The sequence below is a fragment of the Geotrypetes seraphini genome, chromosome 4, assembly GCF_902459505.1.
Source record: "Geotrypetes seraphini chromosome 4, aGeoSer1.1, whole genome shotgun sequence".
NCBI lineage: Eukaryota > Metazoa > Chordata > Amphibia > Gymnophiona > Dermophiidae > Geotrypetes > Geotrypetes seraphini.
The window spans coordinates 290,918,361-290,942,130 of record NC_047087.1 but is presented as its reverse complement, the minus strand read 5'-3'; positions in this window follow the sequence as shown (position 1 = coordinate 290,942,130).

The window sequence follows — 23,770 nt, the reverse complement described above, 5'->3', positions numbered from 1 at the left end:
GTGGACACAGGGGAGGTAAAAAGAAGGGAGAAGGACTACTGATGAATGGGGAGCAGGCAAGGGGTGGTGATGGACAGCCGAGGAAAGAGAGAGAAAGAAAGACAGACACACACATCTATTCTAGCACCCGTTAATGTAATGGGCTTAAAGACTGGTAGATAGAATATTGGCATCAACAAGTTTAACAATAGTTTCACATCAGTATGCTGCTTTGGAGGGATTACAAGAATTTTGAGAACAGATGGGTTTTTAATAGCTTCCTAAAATGCATATATGATGTTGATATTCTAACCATTTGGCCCAGGTCAGGATCCCTGGGAAGCGGCTTGGTATGATAAGAGTCAGTGAATGAATCTTTTCTGAGTACAGTCTTTGACTGAAGGGTAGGTAAAAAATGATCGGGAACGTGTGGAGCGGCTTGGCGACGAGTACAAGAATTAAGCAGTTAGGCAGTAGGCATCCAAATTTGAAGAGAATTTTTCCCTCGACAGGAAGCCAATGTACTTTTTGGTAGAATGGAGTTATGTGGTCTAATTTTTTCAGGTTAAAGATTAGTCTCGCTGCCGTGTTTTGGATGATACTCAGTTTCCGGAAATGCCTGCATTGCCCTGCTAGCTATGAAATGTTGCAGTAGTCCAGGAGGCTTAACACTAGCGACTGGACTAGTAATCGGAAAGGTGCAAGTTCAAAGAATTTTCTTATGGATTTTAGTTTCCGAAGCGCGATGAAGCCTTTGCGTACAACTTGGTCCACCTGAGTGGTCATAGATAGCTGTCTGTCAAGGTGAACTCCCGGGATTCTAATCGAAGGGGTGATGGGAAAGGTATTTCCTCTCAGAGTTAGGGAGCCCAAGATGCAGTTGGTAGAGGTGGCTAGAAAAAAAACTTAGTTTTTTCAGCGTTTAGTTTTAACTTGAAGTGTGACATCCACATTTCTATAGTGGATAAGACCGAGTCTATTCTTTGAATCTCTGCAGATGGTAGGCAGGAGACAGGGAGGACAATAAGCCATATTAAGATGGATGTGGGGGGGGGGCCTACTGCTTATTCCTAGGACCATCTGCATAAAATATGTTTTACTCTGTGGGATTTTGTCAGGTACTTGTTGAAGACAGGATACTGGGCTTCATGGACTTGTGGTCTGCCCAGTAGCTCTTATGTTCTGAACACTAGACACCCGAAAGAGAGACCAAGCGTTTTAAATCTTAAAAGGGACTGTTCCTCACGCAATTCATGAGGGGGGCATTCCATGAATTTGGTGCTAAATAGAAAAAATGCCGACCTGCGTGTTGCCTCAAGCTGCCCGCATCTAACTGCCAGCACCTGAAGATATATACGAACTGGAGTGCAGATGTTATAAGTGCTCATAAAGTGACAGTGGCACCTGTATAAATCAATGTGAGTACCATCGTCAAGATTTTAAATCGCACACAATTGTGCTCTGGAAGTCAATGATGAGATAAAGAAAGGTAACATGTTCATGTTTACCTGCCCCTTCCAGTAACAGAGTTGTCGTATTTTGCAATGACTGTACATTACACCCATCCTCTTTAGTAAGGCCAGATAGTACAGCATTAGCATAGTCTAATTGGCCTGTAAATAAAGCATGAAGCAAGGTCAAAAAAGATTCTGGGGGGACTTGGGGGTCTTGGTGGATAAAACAATGAAGCCGGCGGCACAATGCGCAGCGGCCTCCAAGAAGGCGAACAGAATGTTGGGCATTAGCAAAAAAAAGGTATCACTACCAGAACCAAAGAAGTTATCCTGCCGCTGTATCGGGCGATGGTGCGCCCGCACCTGTAGTACTGCGCTCAATACTGGTCGCCGTACCTCAAGAAGGATATGGCGATACTCGAGAGGGTTCAAAGAAGAGCAACAAAAATGATAAAAGGCATGGAAAACCTTTCATATGCGGAGAGGCTGGGGCTTTTTTCCTTGGAAAAGCAGACTTAGAGGGGACATGATAGAAACTTACAAGATCATGAAGGGAATAGACAAGGTAGGGAGGGACAGATTCTTCAGACTTGCGGGGGTAACAATAACAAGAGGGCACTCGAGGAAATTGAAGGGAGACAGATTCAGGACAAATGCTAGGAAGTTCTTCTTCACTCCGAGGGTGGCGGACACCTGGAACGCGCTTCCAGAGGAGGTGGTAGAGCAGAATACGATTTTGGGGTTTGAAAGAGGGATTGGACGAATTCCTGAAGGAAAGGGGAATTGAGGGGTATGGTTAGAAGGGATACTATACAAGGCAAAGTGTTGTATGTAAAAGATCACTAACAGGTCTTTGACCTGGAGGGCCGCCGCGGGAGCGGGCTGCTGGGCACGATGGACTTATGGTCTGACTCGGCAGAGGCGATGCTTATGTTCTTAAGAACATAAGAAACGCCCTCACCGGATCAGACCGAGGTCCATCTAGTCCGGTGATCTGCACACGCGGTGGCCTGTTTAGGTACTCCTTTTTGGAGACCCGAATTTCCCGTATCCCTCAATATGATTTGAAAGAAGGTGTGCATCCAACTTGCGCTTGAAACCCAGAACAGAAGTCTCCGCCGCAACCTCCTCCGGGAGAGCATTCCAAGCGCCCACCACTCGCTGTGCGAAACGGAACTTCCCGACATTTTGTCCTGAACCTGCTGCCGCTCAGTTTCAGGCTATGACCTCTTGTCCGTTTCACATCCGCAAATGTTAGTAATGCTGCTTCCTGGTTGATTTTTTATCAAATGCTTTTAATATTTTAAAAGTCTCAATCAAATCCCCTCGCAGTCTTCTCTTCTCGAGGGTGAACAGCCCCAGCTTTCTGAGGCCTTCTTTGTAGCGCAAATTTTCCATACCTTTGACTAGTTTCGTGGCTCGCCTCTGCACCTTCTCCAGCAGAGTTATATCCTTCTTAATCTCTGTACTGTATGCGGTTTTCGAAGGGTCGCCTAATCATTGACAACCATAGCATTGACATGAGCAGAAAAAAGCCCAACACTCCCAAGTATCAAAGTATTTGCCACAGGTAAGGGCTGTCCAAATAACTGAATCGAAGAACTCAGTGTCTCTAGCCCTTACCATTATGCGTCCGACACACCACAGTCTTTTTAATATTCAACAGCATCTGATGCGACGTCATCAGAACTTAAGAATAGCCTTACTGGGCCAGACCAATGGTCCGTCAAGCCCAGCAGCCCGTTCTCACGGTGGCCAAGGCGGGACAAAGTGCCGGATTTTGAAAAGCTTTCCGGATCCCTGGACATGCCCTCAAAAGGAGGATATTTCCGGGGGAAATCCAGACATCTGGTAACCGTAGGGTTAAGCCCAGGTTCTATAAACAGATCCTGAAATTAGGCGCCAAGGTGATCTAAGTGCCTAACTCATTTATTGAATAGGCTTAATCAGTGCCGATAACAAGCTTAATTGGCTTCATAATTAGCTTAATTTAAAATTAATTGGGTGGCAGGCGCATGCCAATTTTGGGTAGGTACCTAGCCCAAGGCACCTACCAGAAAGTGTGCATGGTTAAGGGCGGGTGGTGGGCAGATCTGGGTGTGTTTTCCGCGTAGGCGCTGGCATTTAGGCCAAGAAAACTCTGGCCTAAATAGGGGGGCGCCTAAGTCCATTTTTGAAACCGCTAGGCGCGATTCAATGGCACCTAGCCGAAGACTGACAGGCGCTATGTACCGCGTTCCTCGGCGCCTCATTTTTAGCCACCATTTATAGACTTGCCCAAGTTCAAAAGGAGCAGCAGGGGGACTGAGCCCCATCTTGCCCAGTTCTCAGCCTACTGCTCCAACCATTAGGCTACCTCTCCACTCCAATAACACCAACAGTTGACTCCCTTCCAAACCTCAAATTTGAGCCACAGATATAAACCATGCGGTGGTTTCAATAGGGTTACCAGATTTTGCCTGGAAAAAAAAGAGGAAGCATGGCCCTGTCCCATTCCGCACTCCCCCCCCCCCCAAGCCCAGCCCAACACAAACTTCGTCTCTTCAAGGCTGTCTGGAGGGCAGAGTGGTGCAGTGGTTAAAGCTACAGCCTCAGCCTCAGCACCCTGAGCTCCTTGTGACCCTGAGCAAGTCACTTAATCCCCCATTGCTCCAGGTGCATTAGATGGATTGTGAACCCCCCCCAAGGGCAAATAGCTTGAGTATCTGAATAAATTCATGTAAACCATTCTGAGCTCCCCTGGGAGAGTAGTATAGAAAATTGAATAAATAAACAGTGTGAAAAGCTTCAGCCTCTGATAACCAGAGCAGGTATTGTGACATCATAATGCCTCATTCCACCAATGCCTAAAAGCCAACCTCATCAGTGATGTCACAATGGCTTGATTGTCCTATACTTGACTCACTTTTGCTATATTTTGGTTTCTAGAGTGGCGCAGTGGTTAAAGCTACAGCCTCAGCACCCTGAGGATGTGGTTTCCAATCCACACTACTCCTTGTGACCCTGGGCAAGTCACTTAATCCCCCCCATTGCCCCAGGTACATTAGATAGATTGTGAGCCCACAGACAGAGAAAAAATGCTTGACTACCTGAATAAATTCACGTAAACCGTTCTGAGCTCCCTTGGGAGAACGGTACAGAAAACAAAATAAATCAATAAATCTGCGGATGTGACAGTGACATCACACGCATTCGCGCACGAGTATGACATCACCGTGTCACATGCGCAGAAGCCCTCCAGACGTGGCCAGAATCTCAATGCTTTTCCAAAACCCGGCAAAAGTGCCGGGTTCTGAAAAGCCCTCCGGACGGTCCTCTAAAAAAAGAGGACCTGTATCAGTTAAATCCTGACGTCTGGTAACCCCAGGTATACCGTCAATTCTGACCGAGTAGCAGAAAGTGAGACTTCGGTTGTACCTACGAGTACTCCCCTATGTTCCGAGGCGGAGGCCCATATTCCGGACCCCCCCCCTCCCCTTGCTGAAATTTTGCTCGGGAGCCATTCATTGGCACGTCTGCCACTGAAGCTGTAGCATTTCTTTCATTACCAGTGTACAGTAGCAGCGGAGCTGCCGCTTTTCCAAACGTGCCAGAGCCATTGCTCAGTAAGTACAGATTTCCTGTGTTATTGGCCCCATGCTGTACCGCTAACAGTTTGATTAGTTTTGTCACAGGGCAGAGGGTTTCCTCATTACTGCCTCTCTTTATTACTGTTGCACAGCAGGGGGGAAATGGAGAAAAATGAAAATTAAGAGGCTTGCTGCCGATTTGTTTGCTCTTGTTTAAACTTAAAACTAAAGTGAAGGCCAAAGACCACGCGTCGTCCTCCCGCCCCCCCCCACCCCCACACACACACACGCCTCCACTTACATTTACTGAAAATTAGCAAGGAAAACATAAAGCTCTGAAAGAATGGGTCATGAAATGCTTATGGACCAGTGCCCGCGTTTACGCAGCTGATTATTTTCTCGATACCACTTTCATTTCAAAAAAGGCTTTTCGCAATTAAGAGATCCTATAGTTACTGGTCACAGACATGTAGAACATAACCATGTTGTCCACTCCGTCTGCTCATTTATTTATTTAATTCGTTTTCGGTCCCGTTTTCCCCAAAGAGCTCAGAACGGGTTACAGCAGTGGTCTCGAACCCGCGGCCCAGGGGCCGCCTGCGGCCCGCCAGGTACTATTTTGAGGCCCTCGGTATAATAAAGAATGGTTCTTTGTGGAAAACCTTCTGCCTTAAGTGTCTGGCGGTCGCTGTAACCTCACGCAAGCGCTTTCCTGCGCCTGTATGCGATGGCGAGGTGGAGTCCAATCGCGTGCAGACGCAGGAAAGCGCTTTGCGTGAGGTTACAGCAGTGAGGCGGGCAGCGTTCCAGAACGTAAGGTAACCACCGGAGGCAGTGCAGCTTGCGCGTGTGTCTGGTGCGAGAGGAGGTGAGAGCTGAAGGCGGATGCGGACGCGGACGCCGCACACTTAAGGCACAAGCTTTCCATAAAGAATCCTTCTTTATAATACCGAGGGCCTCAAAATAGTTGGTCCACAATCTTGTCTCTTGCAGTTGATACGTTCATAGTTTTTCACTTTCTGCATGTTGCACTGCTGAAATTATCAGAAGCAATTAAGGAAAGATTTATAAACTAACGAGTTTTACCTCATGCAAAGTTGGCATTTCTTTTTTTTTAAGTCTTTATTCATTTTTAAAACTTTCAACAAGTGTAACATAAGATACAATCATTTTATACTTTAACATCACTTAAAATACCATCAAAGTTTAACTCACATCAAATATCCCTACCCCCCCCCCTTTATATCCAACAATTGTACTTAAGCATAATAAATCATAAAATATTTCCTTCCCCCCTCCCCACCCTGGACATTTCTTTAATAAGACATTATCTATTTTTTCTGCGGCCCTCTAAGTACCTACAAATCCAAAATGTGGCCCCGCAAAGGGTTTGAGTTTGAGACCACTGGGTTACAGGTACACATAATATGCAATTAACAGATTATAATTTCCCATACTTACAATACAGGTTTTGATACAAGTTTTTATCCTAACTCAATACATACTAGATAGATATAAAAGCCGGCTCTTCTTGATTATGACCGGAATAGCCATCCAGACAATTACGCGTAACTGGAAGAGTTATGACAGACTGAATTACACATTTTGGTGGGCAAATATTTGTTCCACGTATAAATATGAGAGAATGAATGCGGAGTGTTTGGGGTCTAGTATGACATTCATTAAGGTGTGGAGCGCGTTGATTGCATATGTTAAATTGCAATGAATGTCAGGTATCTCCCTTTTTACAGATTCCTTACACATCTGGGGGGGGAGGGGGAAGGTATTTCGGTTTGCTAAAGGTATTTATCTATAATGTTTCAATAATGTATGCATATGCAGTGTAATAGTTATGTGAGGAAGGGAGGGAGAAAAGGATCGGTAATATATTAATTTTGTGTATTTTAAGTGCGTTATGTATAATGTTCATGTTTAATATAGTTGTATTGCACTGTCAAAATGTGAAAATCAATAAAGAATTAAACAAAAACAAAAAAAATACATACTAGGGATCTAATACCAATATTTATAATATACAGTTTACAGGTTGAATATGCCATAGTTACAGTTCAAGATGTTTCAATACAAGTCTTATCCTAACGTGACATATACAGAGGATCTAGTACCAATATACGGTACATTTCTTTTGATCCATCGGTTGTGGCGATTTGCACTTCTTGCACTCAGGTACCCTGCCGTTAAAGTTTCATAAGTGTGTCTATCCCCAGACGTGCCTGAATACTGCTCCACCTCTGCTGGAAATCTGCTTCAGGTATCATCCACCCTCTCTGGGAAAAAAGTACTCCCTCTGCTTCCGAAATATGATTATCCCCTGCCACATACTGGTAAATTCTGTTGACGGACAAGTCAGCTATTTTCAGCAGGATTAACTGAATAGTGCCACTTGAACTCATTACCGATCGATGTGACGAAATGTGGATAGCATCAGGTCAGTTTGTGGATAGAGCAAGGGTGGCCATAGAGGAGAGTTGCCAGATTTTACAATTGTAAAATCCGGACAGCATCTTAAAACAACACTGGCCGCCTCAGCTGAATATTGATTTGGACATGTACAAAAGAAGCCATTTAAGAGCCGGTTGACTTAACTGTTTAATATTTTTCAGATTTTTGGCTTTGTAGACACCACAGAGGTAGGCGCAATGATTGCCTCAGTCGCTGGTGGAGACTGGAGAATGACACGGGGACAAATTTTTCCGCGGGAACTCATTTTTCTGTCCCGTCCCCATTCCTGCAAGCTCCATCCTCATCTGCACAAGCCTCAAACACTTTAAAATCATAATTAGCAACATTCTAGAGCTCAGATTGTGATGTCATAATGCCTCATTCCACCAATGCCTAAGCTCCGTCCTCATCTGCACAAGCCTCAAACACTTTAGAATCATAAGTAGCAACATTCTAGAGCTCAGATTGTGATGTCATAATGCCTCATTCCACCAATGCCTAAGCTCCGTCCTCATCTGCACAAGCCTCTCACACTTTAAAATCATTAGTAGCAACATTCTAGAGCTCAGATTGTGATGTCATAATGCCTCATTCCACCAATGCCTAAGCTCTGTCCTCATCTGCACAAGCCTCACACACTTTAAAATCATAAGTGTTTGAGGCTTCTGTGGTTAAGGCAGAGCTTACAGGAATGGGATAGGGATGGCGACAGAACTTGCAGGGACGGGATGGAGAAATTGAGTTCCTGTGGGGACGGGAACAAATCTGTTCCCGTGTTATTCTCTAGTGGAGACCCCTGTCCAGACCAACGGTTGAGTGGCATACCTGCCTCTGAGTGTCAAGAAAAAGAGTAGACTGTATGAAATGAAAAGGCCTTATTCCTTACTATAGCTTCCAGGGGGGGGGGGGGGGATGAGGGGCGCCAGTGCTGTCTTGGCAAGAGCAGGTCTACTAGATTTCTTGAAGCAAAAAAAAGGACACGTGGCCCCGCCTCATTAAGAACATTACCTTGGGTTCCGCGATCGGGTCCTGTTTGGTCTGCCACTGCCTGGAGGAGCTGAAGAGCAGTGAGTCCCGCGTACACATTTTCTGCCGGCCACTGTTACAGCTAGGCTCGCATGCGCACTCCTGCGGCCACAGACCTACGGATCACGAAAGCATGCAGTTCAGAATACACATGCACGGCTAGGGTTTTATTATTAAGATTATGCAAGCAGAGGTAAACCACCAGCTTCAGTTTGGAGAAGTTTCTATCTGCTCTAAGGTTAGTTCCTCAGTTTACAGCTACTTTTATCCTTTACAAATCCTTTACAGAACATGCTGCTAAGCTAATTTGTTTGACAGTTACCTTGGCATTATAATTGATTGGTTGTGGTTACATGCTTGCTTTCTAATTGGCCATGTCCCCTATTGGTGTATGTCATTACCGGACTTGGGGTATTGTTCGAAAAACAACCATCTTATCTGCCCTGAAAGCTTTATCCCTGAGGCTGACCACAAGACCTTGTGAACATGGCCTTCACCTTTCCCAGTGGCCCCCGCTCTCTCTTTCTTCCTCTTTCTCCTTCATGTTAGGTGCTGTGGTCAGTGAATACTTGCAGGCCTTCTAGTGCACAGGACATCAGTTATTTCTCAGTCTTTCCATGGGCCAAAAGCACAGGTAGTTAGTTCTGCTTTTAGCTGTGGCGTCCCAAGGGAGGGGGAGGGGCGGTATGCCCCGGGTGCACGCTTCAAGGGGGTGCACAGCCGGCCGGATCCGGAACCTTCCGCGCTGCTGCAAACGGCACCTCAGCGCAGCTGCCGTACTTAGAGCAAAGTCGGCAGCCGCGCTGAAGTGAACGAAGGTCCCGCGATGACTGCGCCGTCTACCGCCTCTGTTCCGGAAGAGGTAAGTGACGTTGGCGTCCCAGCCCCCTCCAACGTCACTTACCTCTTCCATCCGGAGCAGAAGCAGTCATCGTGGGACCTTTGGGATGGAGAAAGAAAGGAGCATGATAGGGTGGTGATAGGAGGTCAGGGTGGCATGGAAGGGTGTGGAGGGTGAGAAAGGGAGTCAGGGTGATATGGAATCATGGTGAAGGGTGACAAAGGAGGGTCAGGGTGGTATGGAATCATGGTGAAGGGTGACAAAGGGGGTCAGGGTGGTATGGAATCATGGTGAAGGGTGAGAAAGGGGGTCAGGGTGGTATGGAATCATGGTGAAGGGTGAGAAAGGGGGTCAGGGTGGTATGGAATCATGGTGAAGGGTGACAAAGGGGGTCAGGGTGGTATGGAATCATGGTGAAGGGTGAGAAAGGGGGTCAGGGTGGTATGGAAACATGGTGAAGGGTGACAAATGGGGTCAGGGTGGTATGGAAGCGTGGTGGAGGGAGAGAAAGGGGAAAATGCTGATGGAATTGCAGGGAAAGAGACATAAGGGGGAAGGATACTGCATGGAATTGGGTTGGAGGGAGAGAAAGGGGGCAGATGCTGATGGAAGTGGGGGGAAGGGAGAGGAGAGAGTGAAATGCCAGACCATGTGGGTGTGGGAGAGGGAAGGGAAGAAGAGGAGAGGAGAGATGCCAGCCCATTGGAGGAGGGAAGGGAGGAAGATTGATGCCAGACTAAAGGGGGTGAAGGGAGAAATGGAAGGGGGATGCATAAAGTTTCTAGAACGGGAATATAAAGAGAGAAGATGCCATATATAAGGGGCAGAGAGAAGGTAGACAGTGGATGAAAGGAAGAGAGTGACAAAAAAATGAGGAAAGCAGAAACCAGAGAAGACAAGGTAGAAAAAAATTCTATTTATTTTTTTTTTTTTTGCTTTAGGGGAGATGCATCGCTGTTTCTATGGTGTTGCGTTGTATGCAGAGTTCAGCTTCTTGGTACTTCAGTTTAACCTTTGTCTATGTATTTTTATTCTATCTTTCCATTTAGAAAACTGTTGAGCGTTTTTTAGCATTGGCATCTCAGCTGTTACCACGTGGCTAAAAACCACACTACAGTTTTGTAAAAGGGGGAGGAGTTAGTTTATGATTCCATACTAGGCGAAGGTGTTTTCTGTGTTCTGTGTGTTCGAGAAGACATGGTTTTCTGTTAGGATTGACTGTATAGGATTGATCTTTACTAGTCTGGCTTATTTAGTTTTACAATGGGTTTATTGATGTACTGCTCACTGCAGTATGTAAGATGCTGCCTTTTCCTAGATATTCATGTGTGACGTGTGGATTTTTACTAAAAATCATGTTTTTCATACTGATGGGGGGTGTCAAAAAATGATGGGCCCCGGGTGTCACATATGCTAGGTTTGCCACTGGCTTTTAGTGTGGTTCTAAGACCTTATCTGATGTCCAGTATTGCTGTAGAAATGTCCTAGCACTTACTCTGAAATTTCATCATATGTTGCTTGGATACTATCTGTAGTTCAGAGTAGAGGTCTGCACGGGAACGGGGATCGCGGGGATCCCGCGGGTCCCGCGGGGATCCCGCGGGTTCCCCCCCTGGCCCACGGGACTCCCATGGGGACGCCCCCTGGCCCACGGGACTCCCACGGGGATGCCCCCCTGACCCACGGGACTCCCACGGGGACGCCCCCTTGCCCACGGGACTCCCACGGGGATGAAAACAACCTACCTAAATTCTGGCGATGCAAGCATGCAGCTTACAAGTCTGGCGTCGCGTCGGGAAATAGCCATGTTGAGCAGTGAGCTCAGCACGTACACAGATGAAAGCCTTGCTTGCTGATTGGTCCGGCGGCCCCGCCCCACCGTGCCGCCGGACCAATCAGCAAGCAAGGCTTTCATCTGTGTACGTGCTGAGCTCACTGCTCAGCATGGCTATTTCCCGACGCGGGCATTAGGCTGTTTTTTGTCATTTCGGGTGGGGGATGGCAGCGGCAGCAGCAGCCTGAAAAAGAAATCATCCTGGCCGGGTTCGGTGTCATGCTCCGGAGCTTCTACAGCCTTCCTATCTCCCTCTCCCTTCTACCTGCGACTCTCTTCGGCAACTCAGCAGCAACGATCGACACAAGCTTCTGGCGTCGGGGCCTACCCTCTGCGAATCCCGCTTGTTTCAACTTCCTTTTTCCACAAAGGTGGGACTCGTAGAGGGAAGGCCTCGATGTCGGCAGCTTGTCTTGATCACCGCTGCTGACGAGTTGCTTAAGAGAGCCGCGGAGCAGGGGGGTGTTGCCAGGTGCAGGTAGAAGGGAGAGGGCCAGATGCAGGACTCGTGGGTGAGGGAGGAGAAGAGAGAGGGGAGAGAAACAAAAGGAAATATTTCATACTGGGCTGGGCCGGAGTGGAGAGAGGGTGGAAAGATTCTGGCTACAGGGTGCAGTAACAAAGGAAAAGGGGGGAAAGCTGAAAATGGAGATAGTGACACAAAGAAGAGAAAGGGTAAGCAGGACCTTCTGAATAAGGATAGAGATACAGAGGGGACATGAAGAGGAGGTGAAATAGAGACATAGAAGTAATGCTGAAAAAGTGTGTGTGGGGGGGGGGGAGATAAAGACATTGAAAGGGCAAATGGTGAATATGGGGTAAAGACAAGGACAGAGACAAATGAAGATTCTGAAAAAGTGGTGAGATACGGATATAGGTGAGATGGACACAAAGAAGGGTGATGCTGGAAAATAGGTGGAATGGTAATTCTGACAGACACAGAAGGGAAATGCTGGATCAAGGAGAGATGGGGCTCAGGCTGGATGGAATGAGGAGAAATGCCTTGTTGGCCCGGAACTTCCTCTCCTACGTCAGAATTGACGTCAGGGAGCGGAATGCTGGTCAGCGCGACGCTTCTGCAGGGAAAGCTTGGGACAGCGGTGGCTTGGGGACTATTCCCCGATGGCAGTGGCAGCAAACCGAGTGGCTTGGGGGAGGGCACAGAGAAAGAAAGAAAGGGGGCAGACAGAGAGACAGAAAGAAGGGGGAACAGGGAGACAGAAAGAAAAAGTTGGGGGAGAGAATGAGGTCTGGAGGAGAGGAAACATACAGGAGGCTGAAAGAAAGGAAGAAAGATTGGATGCACAGTCAGAAGAAGAAAGTGCAACCAGAGACTCATGAAATCACCAAACAGCAAAGATAGGAAAAATGATTTTATTTTCAATTTAGTGATCAAAATGTGTCTGTTTTGAGAATTTATATCTGCTGTCTATATTTTGCACTATGGCTCCCTTTTACTAAACCGCAATATTGTTTTTTAGCGCAGGGAGCCTATGAGAATTGAGAGCAGCGCGAGGCATTCAGCGTAACTCCCTGTGCTAAAACCTACTATTGTGGTTTAGTAAAAAGGGAGGGGGTGTATTTGTCTATTTTTGTATTTTGTTACCGAGGTGACATTGCATAGAGTCATCTGCCTTGGGAAATGTATATGGCAGATATCTTTGTTTTGTGTTCAAAAGAAAAGGAAATGCATTTCTGGTTTTATTTCTACAGTGTTGAAGTACTTGTTGGCCCTTGCTGTGACTGGTGGGGATCCCCAAGCACCGCCAGCAGAGCACCTCCTCTAGAGATGGTCAGAACTCCCCTCCACCAAGCGCAGCAGTCGCTGGCAGCATCCATGAGCCACTGAGGTGCCAGCATCTGTGACTCAGGGACGCTACTGCTGCCTGCCAAGCTTGGCAAAAGGGACCCCAGGCCAACTGCAAAGGAAGTCCTCAGCTGACAGTTTGTGGGTTCTCATCAGCTGAGTATTTATATTTTATATTTACATTAGAGGTTCTGGTAGAAACCCATTTACAAAGTATGTATTCTTCCCAATTAATATTTCCAAATTAATAGTCTCTTTGCTTATTTGTAAATGGGTCTCTACCAGAGCCTTTAATTCAGTAGCATAATTAAATAAAATAACTATTTCTGAAGTTTATAGGGAAGGATGGTGACGGAGGGGATTCCTCGCGGGGACAGGTGGGGACGGAGGGGATTCCTCGCGGGGACGGGTGGGGACGGAGGGGATTCCTCGCGGGGACGGGTGGGGACGGAGGGGATTCCTCGCGGGGACGGGTGGGGACGGAGGGATTCCTCACGGGGACGGGTGGGGATGGGTGGGATTTTGGCGGGGACGGGTGGGGACGGGTGGGATTTCTGTCCCCGCGCAACTCTCTAGTTCAGAGGCAGAGCTGTTAGAGCTGAAGTTTCACAGGTTCCATTTTGTGCTTGGCCTGTTTTTGCTCTTCCGGGCCTAGTCTTCTAGCCCTGTACTCAGGGCCCAATGATGAAGGGTCTCCTGGGGGCCTCTTAGTTTTTAAAAATCCATCTGGACAGCTGGACAGTCCTAAAAAGAGGACATATCCAGGTAAATCTGGAATTCTAGGGTTACCAAATGTCTGGGGGGTCCAGGTGGCTTTTCAAAACTCAGCACTTTGTCCGGTTTTTGAAAAGCTTCCCATCAAAATCGTGTCAGGAAGGGGTATCCGCACATGCTCGGACGCCTGAAGTCATAATGCCGTTGTACAGGGCCATGGTGAGACCTCATCTGGAGTACTGTGTGCAATTCTGGAGGCCACATTACAGTAAAGATGTGCGCAGAATTAAATCGGTTCAGCGGATGGCCACCAGGATGATCTCGGGGCTCAAGGGTCTCTCGTACGAAGAGAGACTGAACAAATTGCAGCTCTATACTCTCGAGGAACGTAGGGAGAGGGGAGACATGATCGAAACATTTAAGTACCTCACTGGACGTGTCGAAGTGGAAGATGATATTTTCTTTCTCAAGGGACCCTCGGCCACAAGAGGGTACCCGCTCAAACTCAGGGGAGGAAAATTTCATGGCGACACCAGAAAGTATTTCTTCACAGAGAGAGTGGTTGATCATTGGAACAAGCTTCCAGTGCAGGTGATCGAGGCAGACAGCGTGCCAGACTTTAAGAATAAATGGGATACCCATGTGGGATCCCTATGAGGGTCAAGATAAGGAAATTGGGTCATTAGTGCATAGACAGGGGGTGGGTAAGCAGAGTGGGCAGACTTGATGGGCTTTAGCCCTTTTCTGCCGTCATCTTCTATGTTTCTATGTCATTGTGTCGCATCCGCGCATGCGCAGCTGGGGGCAGTACAGGGCGTGACAAAAGTGGAATGGGTGGACCTGGGGGTATGGCCATGGGTCTGGATTTTCCTTCTGAAAAATCTGGTAACCCTAGGTGGGAGCACCAGCAGCTCTTCTCTTCCTCTTCAAATCTTCACCTGCTGCGAGCAACATCTCTTACCCACTTTTGCCAGCCTCTTCCCTCCTTCTGATGTTACTTCCTGTTCGTGGGAACCAGTAATTGATGTTAGAGAGAAGAATGAAGCCAATGCGAGTAGCTGGTAAGAGATGCTGCTTTTAGCAAAGATTTGAAGAGGTCGGGGGAGAGCCATGGGGAAGGGTTGCATGGTGTGGCGATGCCAGGGGGAACAGGAGCACACAGTGCAGCGATGCCAGATGCCTCTGCCCCAGGCGGAAATCTGCCTTGCTACACCAATGCATACATGATTGACATGGTCATTTTTCACCACATGAAAACCTAAGTCAGACACACATTTTTTACTAGTGTGGTAAAATCTGGACTATTACACTCACTGGTATCCATTTGCCCCTGAAGCAGCCCCTATAAGGCCATGTAGGTCCTGCAAATTTCATGTGTTCAGCTTTTTTTTTTTTTTTTTCCCCCGACATCATTATTGCCTCGGCGTTTTCTTACCAGTGGTGTAGCAAGGCAAGCTAGCTGGTTCTTGGGACAGAAGGAAGATGGTGCCTGGCATTCCCTCCTCTTTCAAGAGTGCACACATTAGTGAACCGTTACCTAAAATGTATGTCTCTCTCCCTCCTCTAGAGTAGAAACGTCTTTATCCAAGCTACGACTGAACATCTTCTCTCTGTCGACGCCAGGAAGTATATCTTCACCGAAAGGGTGGTCGATCATTGGAATGAACTTCCACTGCAGGTGATTAAGGCCAGCAGCGTGCTAGATTTAAAAAAAGAAATGGGATATGCATGTGGGATCTCTAGCAGGGTGAAGTTCGGAGGGTGGGCCATTAGCGTGGGCAGACTTGATGGGCTATGGCCCTTTTCTGCCGTCATATTCTATGTTTCTATGTTTCTCTGCTGTTTCATATTTGGGGGTCTTCTCCTTGATGACATATCCTTCTGAGATTTCTGCTGGAGGCTACAGATCTTCCTCAACTGCCTAGCTTCTCAAAACTCCTTAGGCTATAACATCTTTGCCTGTCATTGGTTGTAGTTAGATTATGTATGGAAGGTGTTAAAACAACTGAGAAGTCAAGTTTCAAGTTTATTTTTAACTTAATGAATCGCTTATTAAATTTTACTAAGCGATGTACAAATTAAAACAAATGAAATATAAATTTATATCAATTTAATCAATAAATAACATGGGTTAAACAGACTGACATACAAACTTACAGATACATAAGGAAAAGAAGGGCTGAACTACAATTATTATTATTAGGTATAGAAGACATAAATGGTAAAAACAATAGGGAAGGGGGAATAAAGAGTTGTTTTGTTTTTGGTTTTTTTTTTTTTTTTTTTAAAGAAAAATGAACGTTAAATATATTTATAAGTTAAAAGCGTCTTTAAAAAGAAAGCTCTTCAGATTGCCTTTAAAACGGTTTAAATCATTTTCATCTCTAAGATATTGGGGTAGGGCCAGTACAACTCTGTATTTTAACCCAGCAGGTTATCTTGAAGATTGATGAAATGGTCTCAAAGATTCAAACCCCACCACCACCCCTCTTTTATGAAGCCACGTTAGTTTTTTTTTTTTATCACTGGCCACGGCGGACAAGCTCCAACGCTCATAGAATTCCTGAGCGTCTGAGCTAATACTGCCCTGGCCAGTGATAAAAAGGCTTAACGCGGCTTGATATAAGGGGGCTTCAATTTGTAGAAACTTTAGTTAAGAAATCTGATTCTCAAATTGGGATATTACAACAAGTGGGGACATCTGGAATAAAAGATAGTTTGTATAGAGCTACCAATCTGAGATTCCTACATTTTCCCATGTGGAAATTTCTGTGGAAATATTTCAAAGAAGATTTAGCTTTACCTAATACTAGGATTACCAGATTTTCCATAGCCCCACCCCCAGGCCCGCCCTGTTCTGGACAGCCACACCCTGTTCTGCCACAGGTCTGTCCCAATCCCTGTCCCACGCCCCGCCCCTCAACCTGGATGAGCAACGAGCGACGTCAGATGGCTGGTGAGACGCGATGATATCACGTGTATTCACAAATGCGCAAATGCCGTCCCGACATCATTCGTTGCCAGAAGCTTTTCAAAACCTGGACAAAGTGCCAGGTTTTGAAAAGTCATCCGGATTCCCGGATATGTCCTCAATAGGAGGACAAATGGGGAAATCCGGAAATGGTAACCCTACCTAATACTGATTCTATGATAATAAAAAAAAACCAACTCCAAAGGAAGCCTGTGAGGGAGTCTATAGGGCGCTACCACTCCCCCTGTTGGATTCTCCTTCACAATGTCAGAGCCACCTTAACATAGAGAGCTCTTCCTTAGGGGGAAGTAACAAGGGAAGGAGGAGTCAAAAAGGCAGCTACCAAGAAGCATAAGAGTCATGGCCAGAGCTAGGTTAAGGAGGCCCGGGGTGGGTGGGGGGACATCCCTTTTTGGATACCTTGACTCCACAGGCATGCAGCCTTGTCTTCATTGGTTATCCTTGATCATTGTGGTTCATGCTGATACAAGTTTTGATCTCTGCATTCAAAACAGTCACATTATTTCTTCCCAATATTTATTGATTTGACTCAAAAATTGAATAAACATGATTGGAAAAAAGAAAAGAAAAAGGAGACCCAGGGGAGGAGAAGGAAGAGGTGATTCCTACATGCGCCTTCACTAAACAGCCACTAAACACTCTGCTTGGCTGAAGCAAGCCAATCGTTTTTTTTTGCTGAACACCAATGAGTCTTGTCCTGATGTCTGGTTGGGACCAGATCTTGTTACCTGTCTCAAGGAGGACTTTTGCAGATTGTATTTGGGACATGTCTGTCGCAGGCCATAAGCCCATCTCAAGACTTTTGCTTGTTGAACAAAGAGACAGTTCCTCGTTATACTGTCCCTGCGAAGTAACAGGGTGTAGAGTTTTTCTTTTGAGGCAAATAGTTTTTCTTTAATGCTTATGATTGTGTCTGACTGTGTAGGCACAGGCCCAAACTCAAAGCCTGCTCATGCTGTTACATGTGGTGTCAGAAGTGAGATCATGCACAACCAGCAAGAACCCTCACGAACTCTTGGGATCTGGGCCTGAGATTAATATCCAATTATACTTTGAGGATAAGGAGATTAGCGTTGCCTTCAGAGAGAGACCCTAAAAAAGTAACTAACAGATCAGCAGTTTCATGTAAGAACATAAGAATAGCCATACTGGGTCAGACCAATGGTCCATCAAGCCCAGTAGCCCGTTCTCATGGTGGCCAATCCAGGTTACTAGTACCTGGCCAAAACCCAAGGTGTAGTAATATTACATGCTATCAATACAGGACAAACAATGGCGTCCCCCATGTCTTTCTCAATAACGGATTATGGACTTTTCCTCCAGGAACTTGTCCAAACCTTTCTTAAAACCAGCTACGCTATCCACTCTTACCACATCCTCTGGCAACGCGTTCCAGAGCTTAACTATTCTCTGAGTGAAAAAAATTTCCTCCTATTGGTTTTAAGAGTATTTCCCTGTAACTTCATCGAGTGTCCCCTAATCTTTGTAATTTTTGATGGAGTGAAAAATTGATCCACTTGTACCCGTTCTACTCCACTCAGAATTTTGTAGACAATCATATCTCCCCTCAGCCATCTCTTTTCCAAGCTGAAGAGCCCTAACTGTTTTAATCTTTCCTCATACGAGAGGAGTTCCATCCCCTTTACCATCTTGGTCGCTCTTCTTTGAACCTTTTCTAGCGCCACTATCGGCCTCTTTTACAAAACTGCACTAGCGACTGCTGTGCGGAAACAGCTCCAAAGCCCTTTAATTCTCTATGGGCTTCGGGGCTGTTAGCGCAGAGCAGCCGCTAGCGCGGCTTTGTAAAACAGGTCATATCTTCCTTGAGATATGGAGACCAGAACTGAACGCAATACTCCAAATGAGGTCGCATAATGGAGCGAGACAGGGGCATTATGACATTCTTAGTTTTGTTAACCATCCCTTTTTTAATAATTCCCAGCATCTGTTTGCTTTTTTGGCTGTCGCCGCACAATGGGTGGAAGGTTTCAATTGATTTTTGGTTAAAAAAAGAACGACCATATAAGTCCATATTATCGTTTACTTCATTGGCTGCAAGAGTATTATTCAAATTTTCCTGTATCTGCTTTAAGCTGATATCGGGATTGTCTCTAGCTTATGTTTTTCCTCATTTTGTGTTGCATAGACCATCAAGAGAAACTAGAAGCTTCTACTTATTTGCTTATCCAAAAATTAATGGGTGTAGATAAGAACATAAGAAGCACCATCTCCGGATCAGACCATCGGTCCATCAAGTCCGGCGACCTTCTTAGATAGGACCCTAGCATTTCAAGCTGGTAGGCAACAATCTTGGTTAGGTAAATGTATTCAGCAAGCTATGTTATCCTATTGCAGTTTTCGGAAATTAATTAAGACCACTTTGTTCGATAAGTTTATTACTTAGTGAGTTTTATTATTGAAATTCTATTTTGCAAATATTTGTATTTTTTACTGTATTGTATTTCGCTGATTGTCTAGCTCTTTTTAGTGTAAACTGCCTAGAACTTTTGGTTATGGCGGTATAAAAGAATAAAGTTATTATTATTAACATTGTCTCCAATGACACCCAGATCCTTTTCTTGGGCGCTAACCCCAAGGTGGATTCTAGCATCCGATAACTGTGATTCAGGTTATTCTTCCCAATGTGTATCACTTTGCATTTGTCCACATTAAATTTCATCTGCCACTTGGGCACCCAGTCTTCCAATTTCCTAAGGTCCGCCTACAATCTTTCACAATCCGCATGCGTTTTAACGACTTTGAAAAGTTTAGTGTCATCTGCAAATTTAATCACCTCACTTGTTCCAATTTCCAGATCATTTATAAATAAGTTAAATAGCACTGGTCCCAGTACAGACTAGAGAGCTGAACGGGGACGACGGGAATCCCGCGGGACCCGCGAGCATCCCGCGGGTTCCCCCTTCGGGTCATGGGGATCCCGTGGGGATGCCCCCTAGGGTCACGGGAATCCCGTGGGGACACCCCCTAGGGTCGCGGGGATCCCATGGGGACGCCTCCGAGGGTCACGGGGTTCCTGCGGGGCTGGATGTACTCAGTCGCACGGCTCTTCTTCTCCCTACCTGCTCTGCTTGCAGCACAGAGCTGAACAGAAGTCTTCCCGACGTCAGCGCTGACGTTGGAGGTGAGGGAGGGCTTAAACAAAGCCCTCCCTCCCTCTGACGTCAGCACTGACGTCGGGAAGACTTCCGTTCGGCTCTGTGCTGCAGGCAGGGCAGGTAAGGAGAAGGAGAGTAGCCTCGCGGCTCGAGTGGCTACCAAGGGAGGGGGGCGGTCCGCCCCGGGTGCAGCACAGCCGGCCAGATCCCCTTACTTTTGTGGCGCTTCCCCGACCTGACCGACAACAGCCCCGGTTCGACAAACCTCCCTGCCTTGTAGCCGCAAATCTAAATTACCTTCTTACAGCAGCTGTAAGAATGTAATTTAGATTTGTGGTTAAGGGCAGGGAGGTTTGTCGAACCGGGGCTGTTGTCGGTCGGTCGGGGAAGTGCCACAAAAGTAAGGGGACCTGGCCGGCTGTGCTGCACCCGGGGTGGGAGAGAAGGAGGGGGGGAGAAGGACGCTGAAAGCACTGGGGAAGACAAAGGGGTGGAGAAGGACACTGAAAGGCCATGGGAAGACGGGGGGGAAGGACGCTGAAAGGACATGGGGAAGACAGAGGGGGGAGAAGGACACTGAAAGCACTTGTGGAAGACAGAGGGGGGAGAAGGACGCTGACAGGACATGAGGAAGACGGGGGGTGGGAGAAGGACGCTGAAAGCACATGGGGAAGATGGGGGGGTGGAGAAGGACGCTGAAAGGACATGGGGAAGATGGGGGTGGAGAAGGATGCTGAAATGCCATGGGGAAGACAGAGAGGGAGAAGGACGCTGAAAGGACATGGGGAAGACAGAGGGGGGGGAGAAGGACACTGAAAGCACATGTGGAAGACAGAGGGGGGAGGACGCTGAAAGGAAATGGGGAAGAGAGAGTGGGGAGAAGACGCTGGCAGGGAAGAAGACAGAGATGCCAGACAATGGGGGGAGCGGAGGGAAGAAGATGGGTGCCAGACCAATTTGGAAGGGGGGAGAAAGGGAGAGGCACAGTAACAGAGCAAATGGAAGACGCAGAAGGAAGAGAGACAGTGGATGGAAGGAATTGAATGAGAACATGAGGAAAGCAGAAACCAGGCAACAAAGGTAGGAAAAATTCTATTTCTTTTTTTTTTTTGCTTCAGGATAAAGTAGTATATTAGTTGTGTTGATAAAAATTTATAAACATTAGAGGCTCTGGTAGAAACCCGTTTACAAAGTATGTATTCTTCCCAATTAATATTTCCCAATTAATAAAGTCTTTTTGCTTATTTGTAAATGGGTTTCTACCAGAGCCTTTAAGTAGCATAATTAAATGAAATAACTATTTCTGAAGTTTATAGGGATGGGCGGGGACGTAGGGGATTTCTCGCGGGGACGGGTGGGGACGGAGGGATTCCTCACGGGGACGGGTGGGGACGGGTGAGATTCCTCATGGGGACGGGTGGGATTTCTGTCCCCGCGCAACTCTCTAGTACAGACCCCAGCAACACTCCACTGTTTACTCTCATCCACTGAGAAAAATGACCATTTAACCCTACCCTTTGTTTTCTATCCAATAACCAATTCCTAATCCACAACTGAACTTTGCCACCTATCCCATGACTCTTTAATTTTCTCAGGAACTTCTCGTGAGGAATTTTATCAAAAGCTTTCTGAAAATCTAGATACACTATATTGTGACAAATCTAGCTCTCCGTCTAGCTTTAGCACAGGGTTAGCCAGGAAGAGCAGTAAGACCCTATGCAGGAGAGCTGACCAGGTTGGCCCTGCCGATTATGAAAGCATTGACTTCCCTTGTACTAACTTTGATGAGCCAGACAGTGACTGCTAGGGAGAGTTCAGTCCAGTTGCAGGTTACTCTCCCAAGCCTGCTATTAGAGATCAGAGGAACTCAGGAGGAAGGAAACCACAGCTCCCAGAAGGCCAGAGTCATAGGAGGAAGTTGTCACATAGGCAGACTCAGCTGCAGAGAGAGTTTTCTTCCTTCCCCCTTTTCAGAGCAGGGAGGGGCGAATTGGAGCCTATTAAAACACGGCAGTTGAGACCCAGAGAGGGGGGGGGGGAGCAAAGGGGGCTGCAAGGAGAGCCTCAGAGGCAGCAAGGTTTGCCTCTCCAGCTGAATTCTGACGAGCTGGGCAAGGATTGGGACATGGTGGACATTTCAGTCGAGCCTAAGACTACAGCTGAGGGGCAGCTAGAAGACTGGGAACCCATGGACATTAGTGTGCTGGTTATTCCTGGATGGAGACTGGATGCAATGGACACAAGCTGAGCAAGGTTGGAAGCGTTTTTGCTATTTTTGTTTCTTACCTTTTTGTCTGAAAGTTTTGGGACTAAGTTTGTTTGTATGCTGAATTGTTTGAGCTTCCCAGAACTAGCCTCTGCAGCACTCAAAAACCTGAACTGTTGCCTTGGACTGTGTAACATTCCCTCTCAGCTCAGCTGGAGGCTAATTAGTTGGAGATAAGATACTGAAGGAAGGTAAGATACAGAGGAGCTCCATTTGACTGAGTTCCCTATCTGCAGGTATTCTATGGGAGAGCTTCAGGTTAGCAGTTTTTATTTTTGGTTTTGTAAAACTTTATTTTTCATACTACAAGAGTTTTGTTTGCTCCTCTCTCCTGCTCTTTTCTGGTGAGGTAATATTGCTGGGACTATCCTTTGCTGGGACTATCCTAATCTTAGAGGGCTGGTGAAGAGGACTGAGGTAGAAAGACTAAAGTCCAGCCAAAGTCTTGTATGATTTTGTGTTTTGAATTTGAGCCAGGCTGTTGTTTGTGAAGCCAGTGTGGCCAGGTTGGCCCAGAGCTCTATGTTTTGTTTCTTATACAAAATATATTGAAAAGTACTGCAAACTGCTAATAATACCAGGCAGTTTAACCAGAGGTCAAAAATAAAAGTACATCTTTACTTTTGGACATTCCTGGGTGTGTGCGTTTTCCCTTGCCTGCATTCATTGTGAACATTGGACCTTATTGTTTTCACCCTAGGCGGTTGCCTAGACAACCTGAAGGATTCCCTGGTTAAAGGGAATGCACTGGGAGCAGTTACAGTCGCGGGGAACCCAGCTCGCTGCGGTAATCAGGAGCCCGTGGGTTGGACAATATCAACCGGCTCACCTTTATCCACATGTTTATTCACACCTGCAAATTTGTGAGGCAAGATCTCCCTCGGCTGAACCCATGCTGACTCCATCTTATTAAATCATGTTTGTCTACGTGTTCCACGATTTTATTTTTTATAATCGTTTCTACCATTTTGCCTGGCACCAAAGTGAGGCTTACCGGTCTGTAATTTCCTGGATCTCCTGTGGAGCCCTTTTTAAAAATCGGCATAACATTGGCCACTCTCCAATTTTCAGGTACTATAGATGATTTTAGCGACAGGTTACAGATCACTAACAGCAGGTCAGCAATTTCATGTTTGAGTTCTTTTAGTACCCTGGGATGTTTACCATCCAGTCCTGGCACTTTATCTTTTTAGCTTGTCGATTTGGCTCAGATTCACCGAGATTTCTTTCAGTTCCTCCACATCACCCTTGAAAACCATTTCCGGTTCAGGTAGACCTCTTACATCTTCTTCCTTAAAGACCAAAACAAAGAATTCATTCAGTCTTTCCGCTATGTATGAGTTCTTTCAGTACCTTGGAATGTATGCCATCCAGTTCATCGCTCTTTAACTTGTCAATTTGGCTTAGTATATCTTCCAGATTCATTGAGATTTCTTTCAGTTCCTCCACATCATCTCCCTTGAAACCATTTCTGGTTCAGGTAGATCTCTTACATCTTCTTCTATAAAGACAGATACAAAGAATTAATTCAATCTTTCTGCTATTGCCTTATCATCCCTGAGCATCCCTTTTGATCATCCAATGGATTCATGGATTCCCTCACTGGTTTTCTGCTTCTGATTTACCTTAAAAAAAAATGTTACTATGAGTTGTTGCTTCTTTGGAAAGTTTCTTTTCATATTCTTTTGTAGCTTTCTTTATCAATACTT